Below are 8,535 nucleotides of genomic sequence, written 5' to 3' on the forward strand. Positions count from 1 at the left end.
CATACACCAAGTATGCACACTAAGTTTGTCTATGATCTTTACTTTGTAAAATAGATCGACTGAACATAATTCCAATGATTCTCATTTCACAATCCCAAATCCTTGTCGCAAATGCAAGAATTCCAAATTCCTGCCATTTACTGAAATCTGTTAGATTTTAAACTTATATACACTGATCCTCTTGTAATGATTATGCAAAAATTCACAAAGACTTGTCAACAGACATTACAGAGTATTCCAATGGAGACAAATCCATGGAAATGAAGTCTCATATTCAAAGTACATTGCTTTGAACATCCTTCTTTCATTAAGTTTTTTAATCTTACATAGATTGAATAACTTCCACCTATGGAGTCATTTCCATATTCCCATTTTGACTATCACTTCTGAGCAAGAGTTGCCTCCTTTCAGAAAATGTCAATATGGTCATTCCAAGATTAACACTATACTTCCAACTGTCCCTGAGCAACCAATCTTAGGTAAACCTTAGATTGTCCTCGATAATTGCTTAATTACTTTAATCATATCCAGTTCTAGTACTTTTTCCCTCTTAATGCCATAGGCATTTGGAAAATTTAGAAAGGATAAATATTATAGCACATGCAATAGATCCTATACCCGAAGCATATGGGACACGATTCATGATGTCTCACATAAAGGCATGATTCTAGATCAATCTTTTGCAAAAATATTTTTATTTTCCATGTTTTCATAATTCGACTATGAGAGAGAGAGACTTTCCTTAAGTTGAGCCATTCCAACATAAAACTCATATATATATATCCTTGTCTAAAGATGATTAAAATCTCAATCTAAGCTTTTAGAACTGAAATGAAGTACAATCTCCTCTCCCTTAATTATATCAAAACAACTTTTCCCAATTGAAACTTTTGTTTTCTATAATTAAGATTGCTAACTTGCAGTACTTTATTATAATTATCATCCTCCCACTGATATGAGAATTATTAGCATAACACTTATGCTCCCACTAGCTTTGACATGTACTCAAAAATCAGTTGGACTTGTAGAAATCAATACTTTATTGACTTTCTTACCAAAGTTCAGATTTCTAATACGAGATGCTTTCATATAACTTTATCAAAATCACACACCTTTCCTAATATAGCACACATGTGTGGCTAAACAATTTTAGAACTATGAAAATGGATGTCGTAATCATAGTCTCAATTGTTTAGACCTTTGCTATTTCTCACAAGTCCATGTTAGTGTGCTGCTTAACCACTAACACTCAACTAACGACTTTGAGAATGCAAATATCACAGTTGTTATCTACTTAAAATCTTCTTAGTGAAAGCATTTCCTCACCATCATTGTAACACATGGTATGTTTTTCTCTGGGACTCGATGAGTTGGAGGATCAACTCGTCGAGTAGGGACGTGGCTGCGGACATTTTAAGTGACCGAATCAACGAGTCGGGAGACTGACTCGGCGAGTAGGTGCTGGATAAGTGAAACCCTAAATCTGAGGGTTTTCACCCTATATAAACAACTTAAATCAGCCTCCCTTATCCCTAACACTCTCTTGAAAGCTTCATATCGAACCCTAGGTATTTGTGTGTGAGTTAAGGCCATTTTTGTGTTCTTGTGTGGATTGTAAAGCTTGGAAGGAAGAAAGGAGCTTGGAAATCGAGTTGGGTCCATTAGATCCAAAGATCTTACTTCATTTGCAGCAACTTCAAGATATAATGTGTGACATCCCCAAAATCTCGGCCAGAAAAGACCGATTTTCATTTATGCTTTTAAAATAATTTCAGAGTAAATCCTTTTGATTTGAAAGAGTTGCGGAATTTGTTCCCAAAACCAAAACATGATAAAACAATGTTTACCAAAGCATTTCATAAAAGAAATGTATTTTCATTATATAATCAAAACTCGGGGTGTCATGTTCCGATACAGACCAATAAGCATAAACGATAACATTACAAGTCATTCAACAAATATATACATATACAGACTTGTAAATAAAACAACTTGATGGTTCATCCATCTTACGCCCTTGCGCCACTTCCTGTAATACAAATAAAACTGAGTGGGTCAGGTTGGGAGCCTGGTGAGCATATAGGGTTTACAACCCACAATAAATAATTAAATTAATTATTATCAACCAACAATAACCCAGTTACCCATTCCCGTTATTCTCACTTTATGTCCCTAAAATAACTAACACAAGGGACCTAATCTAAGAATATTTTCATCGGGGTGACAACACATGCTGCGGGGGTTCCTCAGCAATATAAGTCTAATAAGGCAACCATGAGGGGGATGGAATACAGCGAATGAACACCCAAGTTCATTAACACCTACAGGTTATGAGCTTGCTAGCGTTCCACTGGACTGTCTAGAAAAGTCCGTGGTCGTCATCTAAATTCCGCTAGATGACTGGATCAAAACAACATCAAGGCCTCTCATCTGTTTATTACACACCAACTATCTACCCATGTTCTACCCAACATATTAGTAGATAAAAATATATATTTTTATACATAGTTTAAAACCTGCATAGAATTCTCATTCAATACATATTCCAAAACAACAAATGAGACACATACACATAACACGTATTTCATAGAGAATAAATCATATCTATGATATAGAAGAAAGTGAATATACATTCACGCATATAACAACAAAATATACACATAACACGTATTTTATATTAAATACTTGATAATTATGCGTTAGAAGAAAGTAACCACACACTCACACATATAGACAACAATATACTTAGTACACTCAAATCATACTTGTATTATTATAGTGTTTATGAAAGGTAGTATACAATCATTTGATCAGAAGATGATCGGACAGCACTACGACTTGCAAAAGTAGTAATCCTCAGCAGATCTAGAAGATCTCTACAAAAATCGAACTTCTCGCGGGCAGAGCTTCGGCTCGGAAACCGCACTTCTCGGGATCTTCGGGATCTCGGGACTTGCTTCGGGATGCGGGAATATTACCGGGGCTTCGGGGTGGCTTAGGGGGTAAAAACGCAGAGCTTTGGCACGAAATGGAGGAGAAATGAGCAATTATGCCCGGACCCCTCGCATCCTATTTATAGGAGGCTGGAACCTCCCAGTACACGGGGCGTACGCCTCCGAAATCGTCACTGCATGCGTCATCCGAAGTGTCGACACTCTTCACTGTACACGGGGCGTACTCCGGATGAATCTAGTGACTCGTCTTCGGATAAGGCCGGATTTAATAATTAAATTTAATTATTAATTATTTAATAAACTTCGGAAATTCATATCTTCTTCATACAAACTCCGTTTTCGACGTTCTTTATATCCACGCGAAGGTGAGACTACGCTCTACAACTTTTGTTTAGACTCCATCGGCTAATGTTGACTTTATTTTTATTATTTATTTTTAATAGGCCGAGACAGAAAATTTCGTTATAAATTCATAACTTCTTCGTTTGACGTCCGTTCTCGCCTAACTTTTTATCGCCTTGATACTGACAACGAGATCTTCGATTCTCGTTTAGATCACTAAGACTAAATATCGCTCTAACATAAATTTCACTTTTTACGTCATTCAGTGTTGTCGGTTCTGTCGCGAAACTTCGACAGGTCATAACTTCCTCGTTATAACTCGGATTTCGGCATTCTTTATATCTTCGGAAACCTTGTTTCAACTACTAAAATATTATCTAAAGATATCAAGTTTATTTTATACTTAAAATTTGACGCCTATTTTTATTCTTAATTAATCAAACCACATAATTAAGCAATTAAGCACAAAACACATAATACTCAAATAATTCACTTCTATTATTTCAAAACGGGTTACAAAGGTTAACCTAGACTATTACATTGCTAAAAATGGCAAGCCCAGAAACACAGCCGTTACATAATGCCCCTGTCTTGACTCATCTATGTGTTTATTCATCTTTAACTTGGGATCTCCATGGATTTCTAAGTCGTTTTCGTATTTGGAAGTGTTGAGTGAGTTTTGACTTCAGATCTGGGACTTAAAAGGGGTCTCATGGCATAAAGGTGCCAACTTTAGGGCCATGAGAGCCCCATGCACATTGTAGGACACTTTATATGGATTTTTGAGCTAAAAACCCATGCATGTGCATCAAGTTTGGAACTTTACGTATAAAATGGACATTAGGAGGACAGATCTATGGTTTTGGTGTGTTAGACCTCATTTAAATCAACTATATGGAATTGGTCAAGGTTGGACTCGGCGAGTTGTTCTTGGCACTCGACGAGTCGGTGACCATTGTGCACCAAACCCTTTAGGTGAATGGGTAAGTGTTAGGAAGGAAGTCCTTTGTGGGTTTAGACACGAAAAAGAACGTGGAAGCCATGGGACTCGGAGAGTGGTATGAGCAGACTCGGCGAGTCCATAGTAATCTCCCAATATTTGAAGATGGACTCGACGAGTTGTTTATACAACTCGGCGAGTCATAGACTGGACAAGTTCTTAAGTTAGAGATGAACTCGACGAGTCGGATGAAGATCGTCCCGATGTTATGATTGAGATACCTCCGGAGAGGCAGGTGGAATTCAGGATCGACCTAGTCCCTGGTGCGGCTCCGATAGCCAAGGCACCATATCGGCTAGCTCCTCCTGAGATGCAGGAGTTGTCTATACAGCTGCAGGAGCTGTTAGACAAAGGATTCATTAGAACAAGTAGTTCTCCCTGGGGAGCCCCGATTTTGTTTGTGAAGAAGAAGGACGGGTCGCATTAGATGTATATAGATTATGGGGAGCTAAACAAGGTAATGGTGAAGAACCGTTACCCACTCCTGAGGATTGATGACCTCTTTAACCAACTTCAGGGAGCATCTTGGTTTTCCAAGATTGATCTGCATTCAGGATACCATCAGATGAGGGTCAGAGAGGACGATGTGCAGAAGACTGCGTTTCGGACACGCTATGGCCACTACGAATTTATTGTGATGCCCTTCGGGCTCACTAATAATCCTGTCGCATTCATGGACCTCATGAACCATGTGTGTAAACCGATGTTAGACCGGTCTGTGATAGTGTTTATTGATGACATCTTGGTTTACTCCAAGACGCAGGAGGAGCACGAGGAGTATCTACGGGAGGTTCTGGAGACTTTGAGGAAGGAGAACTTGTATGCTAAGTTCTCTAAGTGTGAGTTCTGGTTGTGCGAGGTGCAGTTCCTTGGGCACCTCGTCAACCAGGATGGGATTTCAGTGGACCCGGCTAAAGTGGAGGCCGTGATGAGATGGGAAGTTTTGAAGTCTCCATTTGAGATTCGAAGTTTCCTAGGGTTAGCCGGCTACTATCATAGATTCATCCAGGATTTCTCTAAGATAGTCGTAACCCTGACCAGGCTAACAAGGAAAGTTGTGGTCTTTCGTTGGGGGCCTGAGCAGCAGGCCGCATTCGAGACTCTGAGACAGAGATTGCGCGAGGCACCAATCTAAGCCCTGCCACAGGGCATGGAGGATTTTGTTGTGTATTGCGATGCGTCCATCTCAGGTTTGGGTGCAGTTCAGATGCAGAGAGGGATGTCATCGCCTACGCGTCGAGGCAGCTGAAGCCTCACGAGACGAATTACCCGATGCATGATTTGGAGCTGGGGGCTGTTGTGTTCGCCCTCAAGATTTGGCATCATTATCTCTATGGGGTTCGCTGTACCATCTACACGGGCCATAAGAGTTTTAGGTACCTTATGGATCATCCGAATCTAAACATGAGGCAGCGTCGGTGGATGGACGTGGTGAAGGACTACGATTGTGAGATCTTTTACCACCCGGGGAAGGCCAATGTTGTGGCTGACGCGCTTAGCCGCAAGGCAATGCCGATCAAGGATATATGTATGAGGATGACGGTGGTGACTCCGCTGTTGGAGCGGAACCGGGAGGCCCAGTAGGAGCCTATGAAGGAGGAACATCGGAATAGCGAGCGGGTTGTGGGTCAAGTTTCCTCCTTTGACTATGACAGCAGAGGGTTGTTTACTCTACACTATAGGGTGTGGGTCCTGTATCATGGGGGTGTGCGCCAGGTATTGATGGAGGAGGTGCACAAATCTCGATTCTCCATTCACCCCGGGGCGACGAAGATGTATAGGGATCTTCGTCTGGACTATTGGTGGCCCTGCCTGAAGCGGGATGTGGCATGGTACGTAGAGCGGTGTTTGACCTGCAGGAAGGTCAAGGCCGAGCATCAGAGACCTCACTGCAAGATGCAGCCATTGGATATTCCGCTGTGGAAATGGGAAGACATCACAATGGATTTTATCACAAAGCTTCCCAGGACTGCACGGGGAGTGGATTCGATCTGGGTCATCGTCGATCGAATGACCAAGAGCGCCCGTTTTATCCTGGTTCAGGAGATTATTTCAGCCGAAAAGTTGACCAACGTTTATATCAGGGAGGTGGTAGTGCGGCACGGGGTACCAATATCAGTGATTTCAGATCGAGACGTTCGGTTTACTTCCAGATTCTGGAAGAAGTTCCATGAAGAGCTGGGAACTCGTCTACATTTTAGCACCACTTTTAACCCGTAAACAGATAGATAGAGTGAGCGGATCATCCGGACCTTGGAGGATATGTTGCAGGCATGTTTCTTAGACTTTGGAGGTAGTTGGGATACTTACCTTCCTTTGGCTGAGTTCTCGTACAACAATAGTTATCACGCGAGTATTGACTGTCCTCCCTTCGAGATGTTGTACGGGAGGAAGTGCAGGACCCCGATATGTTGGGGTGAGGTTGGTTAGAGGGTTATGGGGAGTACCAAAGTGGTACTCAAGACTACGGAGAGGATCCAGCAGGTCCGGAACAGGCTTCAGACTGCTCAGATTCGGCAAAAAACTTATGTCAACAAGCGCCGATCAGACTTGGAATTCCAGGTCGGGGATATGGTTCTCCTGAAGGTGTTACCCTGGAAGGGTGTCATCCGATTTAGGAAGCGGGGCAAGTTGGGCCCTAAGTATATCGAACCTTTTAGGGATATAGCCCGGCTAGGCAAGGTTGCATATAGGCTGGATCTGCCAACCGAACTCAGTCAGATTCATAGCACTTTTCACGTCTACCAGTTATGGAAACGTTTGGTGCACGAATCAGAGGTAGTACCCTTGGAGGATATTCAGGTTGACGACAGCCCGAACTACATCGAGAGACCGGTGGAAATTCTTGAAAGGAAGTCAAAGGATCTGCGGAACAAGAGGGTGGATCTGGTAAAGGTTCAGTGGCAGCATCGAAAGGGCTCGAAATGGACCTGGGAGCCGAAGGACGAGATGAGGGATCATTACCCAGAGCTTTTTCAGTATCGAGCGAAAGACTTCGAGGATGAAGTATAAAATAAGTGGGGGAGATTTGTAACATCTGGTATGTTTTTCTCTGGGACTCGATGAGTTGGAGGATCAACTCATCGACTAGGGATGTGGTTGCGGACATTTTAAGTGACCGAATCGACGAGTCGAGAGATTGACTAGGCGAGTAGGTGCTGGATAAGTGAAACCCTAAATCTGAGGGTTTGCACCCTACATAAAAGACTTAACTTAGCCTCCTTTGTCCTTAACACTCTCTTGAAAGCTTCATATCCAACGTTAGTTGTTTGTGTGTGAGTTAAGGCCATTTTGGTGTTCTTGTGTGGATTGTAAAGCTTGAAAGGAAGAAAGGAGCTTGGAAATCGAGTTGGGGCTTGTAGATCCGGAGATCTTACTTCATTTTCAGTAGCTTCAAGGTATAATGCCCCTTTCTTGACTCATCTATGTGTTTATTAATCTTTAACTTGGGATCTCCATGGATTTCTAAGTCATTTTCGGATTTGGAAGTGTTGAGTGAGTTTTGACTTCAAATCTGGGCCTTAAGAGGGGTCTCATGGCATAAAGGTGCCAACTTTAGGGCCATGAGAGCCCCATGCACATTGTAGGACACTTTATATGGATTTTGAGCTAAAAACCCATGCATATGCATCAAGTTTGGAACTTTACGTATAAAATGGACATTAGGAGGCCAGATCTATGGTTTTGATGTGTTAGACCTCATTTAAATCAACTGTATGGAATTGGTCAAGGTTGGACTCGGCGAGTAGTTCTTGGGACTCGACGAGTCGGTGACCATTGTGCACCAAACCCTTTCGGTGAATGGGTAAGTGTTAGGAAGGAAGTCCCTTGTGGGTTTAGATACGAAAAGGGACCTGGAAGCCATGGGAATCGGCGAGTGGTATGAGAAGACTCGGCGAGTCCATAGCAATCTCCCAATCTTTGAGGATGGACTCGACGAGTTGTTCATACAACTCGGCGCGTGATAGACTGGACAAGTTCTTAAGATGGAGATGAACTCGACGAATTCAAGAAGGAACTCGACGAGTCGGATGAAGATGGTCCCGATGTTATGATTGAAGGGGAACCCGTCGATTTTTTGCTAGACTCAACGAGTGGAGCCGGGGTTTTGTGTGGAATTAGAGAAGCATGGACTCGACGAGTTGGTACGCCAACTCGGCGAGTCAGGTCAACTGAATGTTGAATTTGAATGACCCTGTTTAGGGTTGTATGTGATGTGTGTTGACTTGAAGGTTGTCG

This window comes from Lactuca saligna, chromosome 6 (assembly GCF_052625555.1).
Source record: "Lactuca saligna cultivar CGN05327 chromosome 6, ASM5262555v1, whole genome shotgun sequence".
Lineage (NCBI taxonomy): Eukaryota > Viridiplantae > Streptophyta > Magnoliopsida > Asterales > Asteraceae > Lactuca > Lactuca saligna.